The sequence below is a fragment of the Dioscorea cayenensis genome, chromosome 20 (assembly GCF_009730915.1).
Source record: "Dioscorea cayenensis subsp. rotundata cultivar TDr96_F1 chromosome 20, TDr96_F1_v2_PseudoChromosome.rev07_lg8_w22 25.fasta, whole genome shotgun sequence".
NCBI lineage: Eukaryota > Viridiplantae > Streptophyta > Magnoliopsida > Dioscoreales > Dioscoreaceae > Dioscorea > Dioscorea cayenensis.
The window spans coordinates 11,998,187-12,013,084 of NC_052490.1; positions in this window are offsets into that span (position 1 = coordinate 11,998,187).

The following is a 14,898-nucleotide window of genomic DNA, read 5'->3' on the forward strand; positions in this document are numbered from 1 at the left end:
AGAGACCACTAGGAAGCTTGCCAAGTAATACCGAGACCAATCCTAAGAGCATGTGAAGGCGATCACTTTTGAAAAAGTGGTCGTGAGGGTTGAGGTGAAGCTTCCAAGTGAGAAAGCCAATGAGATGCAACCGATGTCATAGAGGTTGAGGAGGGAGCAAGCAAAAAGAAGGAGGTAGTGGCCCCATCTTTCAAGCCAAGAATCCCTTATCCTTCTAGATTGAAGAATGACCAAGCGGATAAAGCGGTACAGAAGTTCTGAGTTTCTTCAAAGCAACTCCACATCAATATTCTTTTTGTTGAGGCATTGTCCCAAATGCCTAAATATGCAAAATTCTTGAAGAACTTGTTGAGCAACAATAGGAAATATGATGAGAGTGCCTCCGTGATTCTAGATCGTCTTGCTTGGCGGTCTTGCAAAAAGAATATGCCGAACAAGAAGAATGACCAGAGCTTTATCATTCCATGCAACATTAGCAAATTGGGTGAAGAAATGGCATTAGCGGACTCAGGGGCCAGTATCAATGTCATGCCATATTCCTTCTTTTACAAGCTAGGCTTGGAAGAGCTAAGCCCCACTCGGATGAAATTGCAATTGGCGGACCAAATAGTGAGACATCCGTGGGGGATTAGTGAAGATGTGCTTACGTCAAAGTTGACAAATATATATTTCTGTAGAATTTTTGTGGTGTTGGGCGTCGATGAGGATCGCGGATGTTCCTTTGATACTTGGGAGGCCATTCTTGCGCACTTCAAGGCATTGATCGACATGGACTGCAGGGAGTTGACATTGAGGGTTGGAGATAATATGCTCGAATACCGCCTCGCGAGAAGCCATGCGACATTCTCTTGACTTTGATTATACTCTTTACTTTCTAACAGCTGGCGATGAGATTATTGATGAATACATGTAGAAAATGTTTAATCGGACCTGTGCGAGTTTGTTAGACCATGATATGGACAATGAAGAAGTAATGATGCTTGGTATTGAGAAACAAGTACCATCTAACCCGGGGATCATGAAGAAGGTGCTCCGGAAGATGAAGAGGCAAGGAGATGCTCACAGCGCCCCAAGGCTGTGTAGGGATGCGCGTGGGCGAGACAAGTTAGATGAACCTTTGCTAGGTGGTACCAAGCCAAATGATTCCTCCTCTACCTTCAAGAGACTTTGCTCATCATGCTTTCAAGTTATGGGTAAGAGGGCAACCGTCATCTATGAACCCCGTTAGAGTAAGACAAAGAATGCGTCAAGCTTAGTGATGTTAAACAAAAGCGCTTCTTGGGAAATGATAAAGCGACTAAATGTATGTATTTTTATATGTATTAATCTTGTATCTTTTTGTGAATATGTTAACGAATTGATGCCCGTTTATGTCTAAATTGGTTATTTCGATTGTTGCAGGTCTTAAATGGGTCAAACAATGCTAAAAAAATGCAAATCGGATGAATTTCGACATCAAAAGCGGCATTTTTGAGGTCCCGACCTTTCATGGCGGCAGCATGTGAGGTCATTGTTCTTCTTCTGCGAGCATTTGGCTGGGAGTTTCACGGGCTCCATCGCCCGCATGGATGCCCGTGAGGTTTCTTTGGAAATTCTCAAGTCTCGATCTGTAGCACGGCGGGTTTTTGGGCCTTTGGTGCGAGGCTTCACGGGCTCCATGCGCCCGCATGGAGCCCGCATAGCTGACGGGGTATATAAGAAGCTGATTTCTTCTAGGGCAAAGGGAGAGGAGTTTTTGGGAGAGTTCTTCAAGCCGATTTTTCACCGGTCTTTGAGAGGCAAGATTACATGTTTTGGAGAAGGAAATCTAAGGGAGAAGCTCGGTTGGCTAGATCTTCATCGATCTCTTCTTTGGGAGTTTGTAGAGCGAGCGAGGGAAGCCGCCCCCATTGCGGCGTCCGTGGAAACCTTTCCACCTAGCTTGGCTTGTCTTCCTTCTTCCATTGTTTGAGGGAGTTTTTATTATGCCATTTGTAGTTGTTTGCATGGATTTGTTGCTTGGATTTGTTTGTATGGACTGAGTAGACCCCAAGGTCACGGATGTCGGTGAACCTTGGGGTGAACTATGTATTTGGATGATTTAAGTTTGTTTATTGCAATTGTTGTGTTTTTGAGATTCATTCTTGGTGCATTTGATGTGTTGCTTACATGAGAACTACTGTAAACCAAGCTGCTAGGTTGTACTTGGTAGCGTGACCATCGCCCTTGTACTAGACACACCAAGTTTGGAAGGGATTCATGTACGAATACGCCGTGACCATCGGTGATACATGCCCCTCCACCATTAGGGCTAGACCAAGTTGTGTTCGGCTCTAATTAGGGATTTCCCCACTTGTTAATGCAATCGTATGAGGATTTGATCGGAAGAAATTACGTGTCAATACTTATACCGGATTAGGGGTCAATGGCCGTGACCATCGGGTTGACCTAATCTATGAAATCTCGAGTCCAAACCTTCAATTGCATGACATTCTTAGCATCACATGCACTTTAGTAGCCCCATAGGGAATCCGCATCCGTGACCGTTCCTTTCCCACGATTTTTATACCCCTCTCCGTATTTTTAGTCTCCACTTGTAGTTATCTTATTTAAATTAATAGATTAGAGAAACCTTTCGAATCATCGGCTAGACAATAAGCGAAGAGGAAGTAAGGGTAGAACCTTGGGCCCGGGGAATCGACCCTCTCGTGCTCGCACGAGAGGTATTGCTGACGACTCCGTGCACTTGCGGATCGCACTCATCAAGTTTTTTTGGCGCCCGTTGCCGGGGACCCACAAGGAATACTCGGAAAACTTAGAGTTTATTAATTTAGCCATTGTTTCTTTTTATTTTTGTTCATCTGCTTCTTTTTGTACATATATCTCCATTCATTTGAAATTATTCTCCACTATAAATATTTCTCTTTCTTTGATATTTCCCAGTTATTCACTATCCATTATCATTATGGATGCAGTTAGCGGTTGGAGTGGCGCCTCCTGTTTGCAAGTCCCATATTTCGGATCCGCCACTTGAATCTCTCACGGCATTTGAATTAGAAGGAATGGCGAGTACACACATTTTTGACATTTGGAGACGGTCTGAGCGTTACAATGTGGTTGGAGCTGTACCACTGGGAGAGCATGGTGTGCAAGACCTATTCACGCATTATTTGAAATCCGATAGTGTGTTGCCGGTGAGTGGAGCTTATCCCACCTAATCCTTCCCCCATCCCTATTCATGAGAAAGTGAGGAACAATTCGATGCCTTTGGCATACCGGTTCATCAATATGATGAGGAAATAGATCTTTTTGTCGGGAAGTAGCTCGGGATCATCCGAAGGTGAGATTCACGCTATAGAAGAGTGCATGGATAGTAGCGGCTCCACGGAAGGCGTGTGTAGAGGATTCGAGGATATTGATGCAGGGGAAGTTTGGGAGACTGAAATCATCAATTGAGGAACCGCTGGAACTAGAACTAAAAGCCGCTACCCAAACACGGAGTATGCTTTTTCTCGAGAAGGATCAAAGCTCCCAATTATCATCGCCCGACGACGACTCCTAAGCAAAAAAATCCGACCTTACGAGTGTGTTAAAGAAGTATAAAAAAAACAATTGCGTGGAAGATCTCGAGACATTAAAGGAATTAGTCCTTCCTTACGTACACATAAGATTCTCATGGAGGATAATCATAGGCCAACGGCTATACCCCGAAGAAGGCTCAACCCCAATATGAAAGAAGTAGTGCGCAGTGAGGGTGATCAAACTTCTTGATGCGGTATCATTTACCCTATCTCCGATAGTGAGTGGGTAAGCCACAGTACAAGTAGTACCAAAGAAAGGGGAATGACGGTGGTCACTAATGAAAAAAATGAATTAGTCCCCACTAGAACGGTCACAGGTTGGCGTGTGTGCATAGACTACAGAAAACTCAATGATGCTACTAGAAAAGATCATTTCCCTCTACCTTTCATCGACCAAATGCTTGAACTACTAGCAGGGCACTCGTATTACTGTTTCTTGGATGGCCTCTCTGGATATTTTCAAATCCCCATTGGCCCAGAAGACCAGGAGAAGACAACCTTCACATGCCCTTATTGTACTTTTGCTTACCGCCGTATGCCCTTTGGATTATGTAACGTACCAGCCACTTTCCAGCGATGCATGATAGCTATATTTGACGATCTAGTGGAGGATATCATGGAGGTCTTCATGGACGATTTCTCGGTTTTTGGTAACTCTTTTGACTGCTGCCTCAAAAATCTAGAGCGGGTTTTAGCCAGATGTGAGGAAACTAACTTGGTTCTCAACTGGGAAAAGTGTCATTTTATGGTCAAGGAAGGCATTGTGCTGGGTCATAAGATATCGCAGCAAGGAATTGAGGTAGATAAGGCCAAGGTTTCCACTATCGAACAGCTGCCTCCCCCAACGTCGGTGAAAGCCATTAGGAGTTTTTTGGGACATGCAGGTTTTTACAGAAGATTCGTCAAGGATTTTTCATTAATCGCCAAACCACTTACAAAGCTCCTTGAGAAGGACACGGCCTTTGAGTTCAGTGATGAGTGTATGACCGCTTTCCTTACCCTCAAGAAAAACCTTGTTGAATCCCCGATCATCGTGTCTCCCGATTGGAATTTAACTTTTGAACTCATGTGCGATGCTAGCGACTTCGCAGTGGGGGCAGTTCTTGGGCAACGTCGAGGGGATCATTTTCACCCTATATACTATGCAAGCAAGACATTGAATGGTGCTCAGGAAAATTATACTACCACTGAGAAAGAAATGCTTGCTGTGGTTTTTGCATTTGACAAGTTTCGTTCATATTTAGTGCTATCAAAGGTGATCGTGTTCACCGATCATTCCGCTCTGAAATATTTGTTGAGCAAACAGGATGCAAAACCTCGTCTGATCCGGTGGGTACTCTTGCTTCAGGAATTTGACTTAGAGATCAAGGATAAGCGGGGGGCCGAAAACTTGGCCGCTGACCACCTATCTCGCCTTGTGGTCCCATTGGGGAGCACCGAGGAAAGAAGGGAGATAAATGATGGTTTTCCTGATGAGCAGTTGTTTAGCATTCGGATATTGAGAGAAGAAGAAACTCCGTGGTTTGCTGATTTTGCAAACTATCTTGCTGCCGGGACGCGTCCAGATGGGCTAACTTATCAACAAAGGAAAAAGTTCTACTCTGATCTGAAATATTATTTCTGGGAGGATCCCTATTTGTTTAGAACTTGCGCTGATCAGGTGGTGAGGAGGTGCGTATCTCATTCAGAAGGGTATTCTATTTTGGAGCATTGTCATGCCGGTCCCACTGGGGGACACTACAGTGCCAACCGGACAACCAGGAAAATTCTAGATGCAGGTTTTTATTGGCCTTCCATTTTTCAAGATGCACAGAAGTTTGTTCAATGTTGCGATAGGTGCCAACGGACTGGAAACATTTCAAGGAGAGATGAGATGCCGCAAACCTGGACCCAAGCTTGTGAGGTGTTCGATGTGTGGGGGATTGATTTCATGGGCCCTTTCCCTAGTTCCCGTGGTAACCAGTTCATTTTGGTTGCTGTGGATTATGTTTCTAAATGGGTAGAAGCACATGCATCCCCCACAAGTGATGCACGAGTGGTAGTGAAATTTTTGAAAAAGTTATTCTCCAGGTTTGGTACTCCGAGAACGATCATCAGCGATCGGGGGACTCATTTTTGTAATTCACAGTTTGCGAGCACCCTGAAGCGATATGGAGTATCACACAGGGTTGCAACTCCATATCACCCTCAAACTAGTGGGCAAGTTGAAGTCTCCAACCGCGAATTGAAACGAATTTTAGAGAAATCTGTAAGTCAGCACAAGAAGGATTGGACAAATCATTTGGATGATGCCCTCTGGGCATATCGGACAGCATATAAAACACCTCTTGGAGCAACCCCTTATAGGCTAGTCTACGGGAAAGCTTGCCATTTACCCGTTGAATTGGAACATAAAGCATATTGGGCTATTAAACAATTAAATTTCGACCCTCATCTAACCGGCTATAAGAGGAAGTTCCAACTTAGTGAGTTGGATGAATGGCGCACTATGGTATATGAAAATTCCTTGCTTTACAAGAAAAGGATTAAGGAGTATCATGACCGACACATCAAACAAGATAAGCATTTCAAGGAAGGGGACCAGGTTCTCCTCTATAATTCAAGCTTACGACTCTTCCCGGGGAAGTTAAAATCTAGGTGGCACAGGCCCTTCACAGTTTCACAAGTCTTTCCCCATGGCGCCATCGAGATAACTCATCCAGAGAAAGGCACATTTAAGGTTAACGGTCACCGATTGAAGCCATACCTATCTTGGAGCACTTCTCTTGGACTTGGAGGTAAGTCCCCACCATTTGATCCACCTTGAGGTAAGAAAAAGGTACGTCGAGCTAATGACGTTAAACAAGCGCTTCTTGGGAGGCAACCCAAGTTTTTTTAAATTCATCGTCTTTAAATTTTTCGTATTTCTTTTTAGTTTCTTAGTTGTGGTTGAATGCATATGCTCATGAAGTTCTCATATTTTTTTGTTGTCGTGCTCAACTCATGCTTAGGCTTTCTTGTGTAGCTTTGGCCTTGAATTAGTATTGTTTAGTTGTGTTTTATTGTCATCCCAGGCGCTTAAATGGTTGTAATTCGTATTTTTATTGTGTTTGCAAGAGGAACCATGCCAAATTTTTCAATTTTTCCAGTCCATACGGGCTGTATACGGCCCGTATGGACGCTTGTAGCATGTTCCGGGGCCTTGTGGCCCTCCTTGCGGCCGCATGGAACCCCCTCGCGGGGTGCTTGTGTGCGTGGGCTGAGAGGCTCACGGGCGCCCGATGGGCGCTCGTGAGGCCTCGGCCTCAGCGGCAGCTGGGCTGGGGGCTCACGGGCGCCATGCGCCCGCATGGGCGCCCGTGAGACCCTCAGGGCTGGGTTTTTTCCCAGCCCATGCGGGCGCCATGCGCCCGCATGGATGGCCGCATGGGCTGGGCAGCCCATTTAGGGGGGTTTTGTTCCCCTTCCTCTCTTCTCCTTCTTCTCCTCTTGTTTTCCTCTCATCTCTCCTTCACTCTACCTCATTTCTCCACCATTTTTTTCTAGTTTTTTTCTTCTCTAATCACCTCTCCTCCATCTTGCAAACTTGCTCTTGGGTTTTTAATCGAAGTTTTATCAACCTTTTCGCCGGATCTCATCACCTCAAGCCTCCAAGCTCTAATTCTAGGTTTTTGCTACAAACTTGGGTTTCATTGTGTTTTTCATTCTATTTTTTTGATGCTTGAATGTTATATTTGGTTGTTATGATGTGGTGGTTGCCCAATTCTTTTGAGTTTTTTTCCTTCATTTGTAAATTTTTGGGAAGCTTGATGTGTAGGAGAAACTCTTGCAAAATTTTTTCGTGAGTTACTGTAGCAATGGCTGAAATTTTTCATTCTTTCACATTAAAATTGTTGTGTTTTTCAATTTTTTTCCTTGATTCCATGATGTTCTAGTTACCTCCTATGATTGTATTCACAAAAAAATATCGGTTTGATCACTTGTTTTTTTGTGGTATAGGTATACCGATCAAGCGAGTTTTATCAAAACGGTCACGACACGATGCGGCATCAAGTGGAGTGCCATCCTTTGCCTTACCACAACATAGGGCACGTTATAATCTCTTGAAGTCCAAGCCCTTTGGTATCATCCATACAATTGACCGCAATGACCTCGAAGCTCTAGGTTTGGCCGAGACCGTGGCGGAGTTGATCAATCATGATGGTTGGGACAGAATTGTCTCAATTAATGATCCGGCCTACCGTGAGCTTACCTTGGAGGTTCTAAGCACAATTGAATTAGCGAGACCGTCCGGGATAACCTTCCAAGCTTTTGGAACAATGCACGCCATTACTGACGATCAATTGGGTTGTTTCTTGGGCTTGTATGATGTGGGATTTGTGAACACACCAGCATGTCAAAGTCTTCCGACTGACTTTCCGGCCACCATGACACACACACGGTTCTGGAACATTATCTCTGGTCGGCGCACGAATGAGTCACGGAAAGCATCCCGTCTTCACAATCCCACGCATCGTTATGTTCACGCACTGTTGAGTCGAAGTATTGGTGGCCGGGGTGATAGCACTGGGGTAATCACACGCTCTGACTTACTCATGCTTTATAGCATCATTGAGCACTACCCGATCCACCTTGGTCATCTCTTTGCCGAGTTGTTCGTCCATCAGGGTACTTATACACGCCTTGGATCTATTTTTGCTGGGCCATACATCACGCGTTTGATTCGAGGTATGGGTTTGATCGGACACACCCGGGACTTACACGTTGTTGGTGGATTTTCACCCTTGGGGATGGCTACTTTGTTTTCCATGGGAATGGTGGAGAAACGCAGTGACACCTATGCCCTTATTCGATACTCACCCACAGGGGAGCGCATCACCACTTCTCCACCACAGTCCGATTCTGAGCCTGAAGACGCGCCACCCTCAGTTGAGCTTCGCCTTCAGGAGATTCAGGGCGAGCTTCATTCCCTTCGCCAAGGACATCAAGAGACTACTGAGACACTGAGACAGTTGGCGAGGGACATGCGCGAAGTTCTTTCTTTCGTGCGTGCGTCTTCTTCATCCTCTGGCACCACCTCAGGGGCTACCACATCCTTAGCACCAGCTGCATCTCTTGACGAGCACCACCCCGCATAGGAGCATGACTTTTTCTGGACTTGAGCTTTTGTTTTGTATTTTGTTTTATTTTGTTGCTTGTTGGTTGAACTTGTTTTGTTAGCTTGGGTTCTTTCCCGGCTAAACTTGTACTGCTTTTACTTTGACTATTATGCATGTTTTCCTTCCCCTTGTTTCTCTTCAGTGTCATGATCGCCTTATTTATTTTTGCAGGACTTCTCACGGATTGTTGCCTCTTCTCCTTTACCCTTTGCTGGCAATGACTGCACTTTCACTGAACACTCTTCATCAAACAATTGGGGCAGTCTCTTTATCATTTACTTATTATGGATTCTCAACCATGTTCTGCTGATTAGTGTACATTGAGGGCAATGTACGATTCTAGGTGTGGGGATGGGTTATTTGCATGCTTACTTCACCAGTGATAGCTATGATATATTGTTAGGAACCTCCTGGCTTGAATGAATGATAGTAATGAGTTGTAAGGTTATTTGTGCTATAAGGAAGTCGTGTTTTTCTTTCTAGTGCTTTCTTCACAGCTTTGACACAGTGTTTCTACCTCATTTGACCTCGCTAACCCACTGCTTTGATTTAAAGTGTTAGAATGGTAAATGCATCCCTCAATGGTCTTTTAAGAGCTTTTGGTCTTTTTTGTTCATTTTGATTTATCCCTAAGTGAAGTTTTTCATGAAGGTGCTCAGGAGACATGTATATATTTGTTATCTTAAGAGTCTATGTCGGTATTCCTCCGCTAATTTAGCATGAATGCGTCTATGTAGATCTGTAATCAAGTAGGTTGGGTGGCTCTTGTGCCTAATCAGCATGTGCATCCTTCCGAAAGATTATAAAATTATTTTTGTGCAGTCTACGTTAGCGGACTCGGAAAAAAGTATTTGTTCTCCTGGACTCAATCATGCATTCACTTAGATACTAAAGTGTTGAATGTGGACCGAAGGACTCTTGACCTACTATTGAGGGTGTCTTTAACATTTTTAACACTGGTAGTCATTGAACGTGGTGTGAATGGGGAGAGCGAGGGATGAAGCATACACACACTCACGGGAAAGCACTCTAAAGGAATCATGACTATCTCTACTGAGTCGGTTATTGTACAACTCATTTTCTTGAATTCATTTCATCTGTGCCTGTGGGGTTCTTCACTATTTGAGCTTGAGGTCGTACATTTAGCCGTTTATCATTTTGCCCTTATTCTTTCATGTGTGTTTGCTTGGGGACAAGCAAATGCTTAGGTGTGGGGATATTTGATAAACGCCTAAATGTATGTATTTTATATGTATTAATCTTGTATCTTTTGTGAATATGTTAACGAATTGATGCCCGTTTTATGTCTAAATTGGTTATTTCGGTGTTGCAGGTCTTAAATGAGTCAAACAATGCTCAAAAATGCAAATCGGATGAATTCGACATCAAAAACGGCATTTTTGAGGTCCCGGCACTGTAGCGGCACTGTAGCAGGTCATTGTTCTTGCTGCGAGCATTTGGCTGGGAGTTTCACGGGCTCCATGCGCCCGCATGGATGCCCGTGAGGTTTGCTGGAAATTCTGAAGTCTCGGTACTGTAGCACCGGCAGGTTTTTTGGGCCTTTGGCTGTGAGCTTCACGGGCTCCATGCGCCCACATGGAGCCCGCATAGACTGACGGGGTATATAAGAAGCTGATTTCTTCTAGGGCAAAGGAGAGGAGTTTTTGGGAGAGTTCTTCAAGCCGATTTTCACCAGTCTTTGAGAGGCAAGATTACATGTTTTGGAGAAGAGAAATCTAAGGGAGAAGCTCGGATTTGGCTAGATCTTCATCGATCTCTTCTTTGGGAGTTTGTAGACGACGAGGGAAGCCGCCCCGATTGCGGCGTCCGTGGAAGCCTTTCCACCTAGCTTGGCTTGTCTTCCTTCTTCCATTGTTTGAGGGAGTTTTTATTATGCCATTTGTAGTTGTTTGCATGGATTTGTTGCTTGGATTTGTTTGTATGGACGAGTAGACCCCAAGGTCACCGGATGCCGGTGAACCTTGGGGTGAACTTGTGTATTTGGATGATTTAAGTTTGTTTATTGCAATTGTTGTGTTTTGAGATTCATTCTTGGTGCATTTGATGTGTTGCTTACATGAGAACTCTGTAAACCAACTGCTAGGTTGTACTTGGTAGCGTGACCATCGCCCTTGTACTAGACACACCAAGTTTGGAAGGGATTCATGTACGAATACGCCGTGACCATTGGGCATTTTGTACCCCTCCACCATTAGGGCTAGACCAAGTTGTGTTCCGGCTCTTATTAGGGATTTCCCCACTTGTTAATGCAATCGTATGAGGATTTGATCGGAAGAAATTCTGTGTCAATACTTATACCGGATTAGGGGTCAATGGCCGTGACCATCGGGTTGACCTAATCTATGAAATCTCCAGGTCCAAACCTTCAATTGCATGACATTCTTAGCATCCTGTTCACTTTAGTAGCCCATAGGGAATCCGCATCCGTGACCGTTCCTTTCCCCTGATTTTATACCACTCTCCGTATTTTAGTCTCCACTTGTAGTTATCTTATTTAAATTAATAGATTAGAGAAACCTTTCGAATCTGTCGGCTAGACAATAAGCGAAGAGGAAGTAAGGGTAGATCCTTGGGCCCAGGGAATACGACCATCTCGTGCTCGCACGAGAGGTATTACTTGACGACTTCGTGCACTTGCGGATCGCACTCATCAGGAAACAACCCAAGTGTTTACTGTTTTCTTAGCTGCTAGTTTAGTGTTTGCATGAATAAAGTGTTGAGTGTTGGTGTCTATATATTTTGATGCATTGCTGTGTGTTTTCTTGTGGATTTTTGATGTCATCGCTCTTTCATGTGGATTTGGCGAAGTTTTTGGTAGTGCGAGCTAGTTCATCATGTTTTTACTGGTATATTTTGCATAATGGGGTAGGTTTTGAGTGTGTTTACATGTTCAGGAATTTTCTACAGAGACTGCAGAGTTTTTAAGGCATCCAGAGAAAACGCAAGGGCGTTTGGAATTTCCACACGCCCGTGGATTTGCACTGTGAGCTCATCTAGAGAAGGGACAAGGGCATGGACGTGCCCCTGTGAATGACCTTATTACACCCGCACGCCCGTGGTTAATTTCTGCACGAGCGTGTGGTTTTCTGCAGAGACTTATCAATTTTTCCCAAGAGCACACAGGAGCTTGGACTCGCCCCTGTGGCCGAACTTGTGGCAAACACACGGGCGTGGGTATTTTCTGCACGCCCTTATGGATCTCTGTAGAAGAGCTCTCATTCATTCAGAGAATACACAGGGGTGTGCATCTGCCCCTGTGAACTACCCATTAATGATACACGCCTATGCGGAATGTCCACACGGGCGTGCGAAACACTTAGAGAATTTTCTCGGTTGGACAGAGGAGCCACAGGGACGTGCGGCTGCCCCTGTGGGTCGGGCGCACAGGCGTGGATAATTTCCATATGGCCGTGCGGATGCATTCAGAGACATTGTGTGTTTTCCCGAGAGTACACAGGGGCGTGTGTCTGCTATTGTAAAGCTCTCCTATGGAGGCGCATGGGCGTGGGTAGTTTCCACACGCCGGTGCGGATGTAAAGAACGTTAAGAGGCGCAAGTTTCTTTTAAAGTCTCATCATTACCCTTCATTTTCACACTCCTAATTCATCTAAAAGCACACTCACACTCTTCCCCGATCTCGTACCACCATTTTGGAAGGATTTTCATTGGTTTTTTTGGCCGATTCCATGTTTTATAACTCAACTCATTGGTAAGCCCTATGTCCTTCTTCTCTTTGCCAATTCTTGATTTTAATCGATAGAACTTGATAATATTGTTTCATTTCTACAATTAGAGGGGATTTGCATGCTTGGAAAGAAGTTAGAAATGATTAAACAGTGTATTTTTGGATTTTTGAAGTGCGGCTATGCGGTTTCACGCCTAGTGGATCCACACGGGCGTGTAGAAATTCCACACGACCGTACAGATTTCTGTAGCTTGTTTGATCGATTTTCTTTCAAATTTTGCAGATTATCGCACCTCGGTAGATGAAGCAAGCTGATAAATGGCTGTGTGAGTCATCTCCTGAGCCCGAAAATATGAGATTTGCTATTCCTAAGCATCAAGTGCACTTTGACCAATTATCAAGGTTGAGATTTGGACAATCTCGCCTCTTAGACACTAGTATACTGCGGGATATACAGCAGGGAGATGAGTTAGCAGATGAGGTCGAGGATCTCGTTTTAGTGGGTGGTTGGAAGCAGTTACTGTTGATCAAAGAGCCATCCATTCATGCACTTACTCTTGAGGTCCTATCATCATTCGAGTTTGACAGATTTTATGTGTGATTCGACAGCATTGACGCCATTCATTTTAGAGCATTTGGGCATCACTATATCATGAGCATTACTCAGCTTTAAGTTCGGCTCGGTTTATACGAGGAGGCATTTATAGACACTGAGGAGTATGCCCAGTTACCTACAGATTACCCTGGAGCCTTGACACTGTAGAGAGCGTAAAGAGCATTATGTGGTCAGGGCCAGTATGAGCCAGGGGTGTCCAAGGCCACATGCCTTTCTCGACCTGCATATCGATATTTGCATGCCATTATGAGCAGGTCGGTAAATGGCCGTGGTGATAGCACTGCTGTTTTGAGCCGGCAGGAGCTATTGTACCTGTACTTGATGGTTCAGAGCACATTGATTCATCTAGGGCACATTGTCGTGGAGTATATACGACATCAGGGATAATACACCAGATTGGGAGCGATCTTCTCGGGCCCCTACATTACGAGACTAGTTATGGGCATGGGTCTCCTGGACGCGATTCATGGGGCCGAGAAAACGAGTATACTGGCTCTCCTGAGCTTAGAGATGATGAGATTGATGGGGATGATCCGTAGAGTCCATTCAGGGGTGTATTCTCTGATTACTCCTGCCCAGAGGGGGTAGAGGGAGGGGATGATCTAGGCGAGGGTTCTCAGCCTGGCCCCAAGCCCCAGCCGACACCGATGGAGACCGAGGTACTTCCTTTGGTAGAGGAGCCACCCCCAGTATGCATGTCTTCACCATCTCGAGCCTATGATCACTTTGAAAGGCTCGAGAGTGCAGTGGGAGTGCTATGGACAAAGATTGCTGAGCTTCGGGCTACACAGGCCGTGTAGTACACACAGTTTATGGTGCGTTTTGACACATTACAGCAGATTCTTGAGCGAGACATTGCTTCATCATTTGTTCTGAGACCGCGGACTCCCCAAGCTCCTCCAGCATCATCTTCTCCTAATCCTCCTGCACCTTTTGAGTATCCAGTAGCAATAGAGCTGACAGTGGGCGACACCGACATTTCACTTTATTTTTCATCATTTTTATTACCTTTGCATCTCATTTTGGACTTGTATACTTAGAAAGGACTTTTCTTCTGATTTTATTTTGGTTTTGATGTCTGGAGTTGTATTCATTGCTTCATCTTTTATATACTTGAGCTGTTTTTGTTTTATTAAGCTTCACTGAAGCCCCTCGTGTATGCGTGCGAATGGTCTTGTAAGTATGGGAACTGAGAACTAGTCATGGACACAGCCAAGGTGCTTCGGCATTTGGCCGTGTGTGCTTCACAACCCGTTGGAACAACACTCTCAATGATTTAGCTCTATCAAATGCAACACTAGGAGTCAGGGGAGTATTGTTTTGATTGCTTCTCCCACATATATTCTTGTTTGATATATTATGAGTGACCTTGCATGTGTACATTGGGGACAATGTACAATTTAAGTGTGTGTGTGTGGGGGGGAAGAGGGAGGGAGTTTCATAATGCACATCTCCTTTATATTAGTTTTGATTGATATACATGATCACATAGCCAGTGGAAGTTCACCTTAGTTGCAATGATTGTATTCTTGAGTTTAGGAGAATTTTAACATTGAATGTTCTTATGCTCTAGTTCTTGCTTGAATTTCTAGGAATTTTTACCTGGTTGACACTTGTTGCACTACTCACTCTTTAAACTCTTTTGGAAACTCAAGTTTGATGTTAAAGGGACTAGTTATAGTTGTTTCTTTTGTTAACTATTTCAAAAAAAAATGGAAAAAGGAAAAGAAAGAACAAAATAGTTTTATTTTTTTTTAGTTGTGCTTGTTGGGTGGAAAGAGCTACCACCTATGAAGTATGAAGCTACTTTCATAAGTCAGATACTAGTTATCCCTAATGAGAGAAAGAGCTATCTTATAGGATGAGTCAAAGCTACCA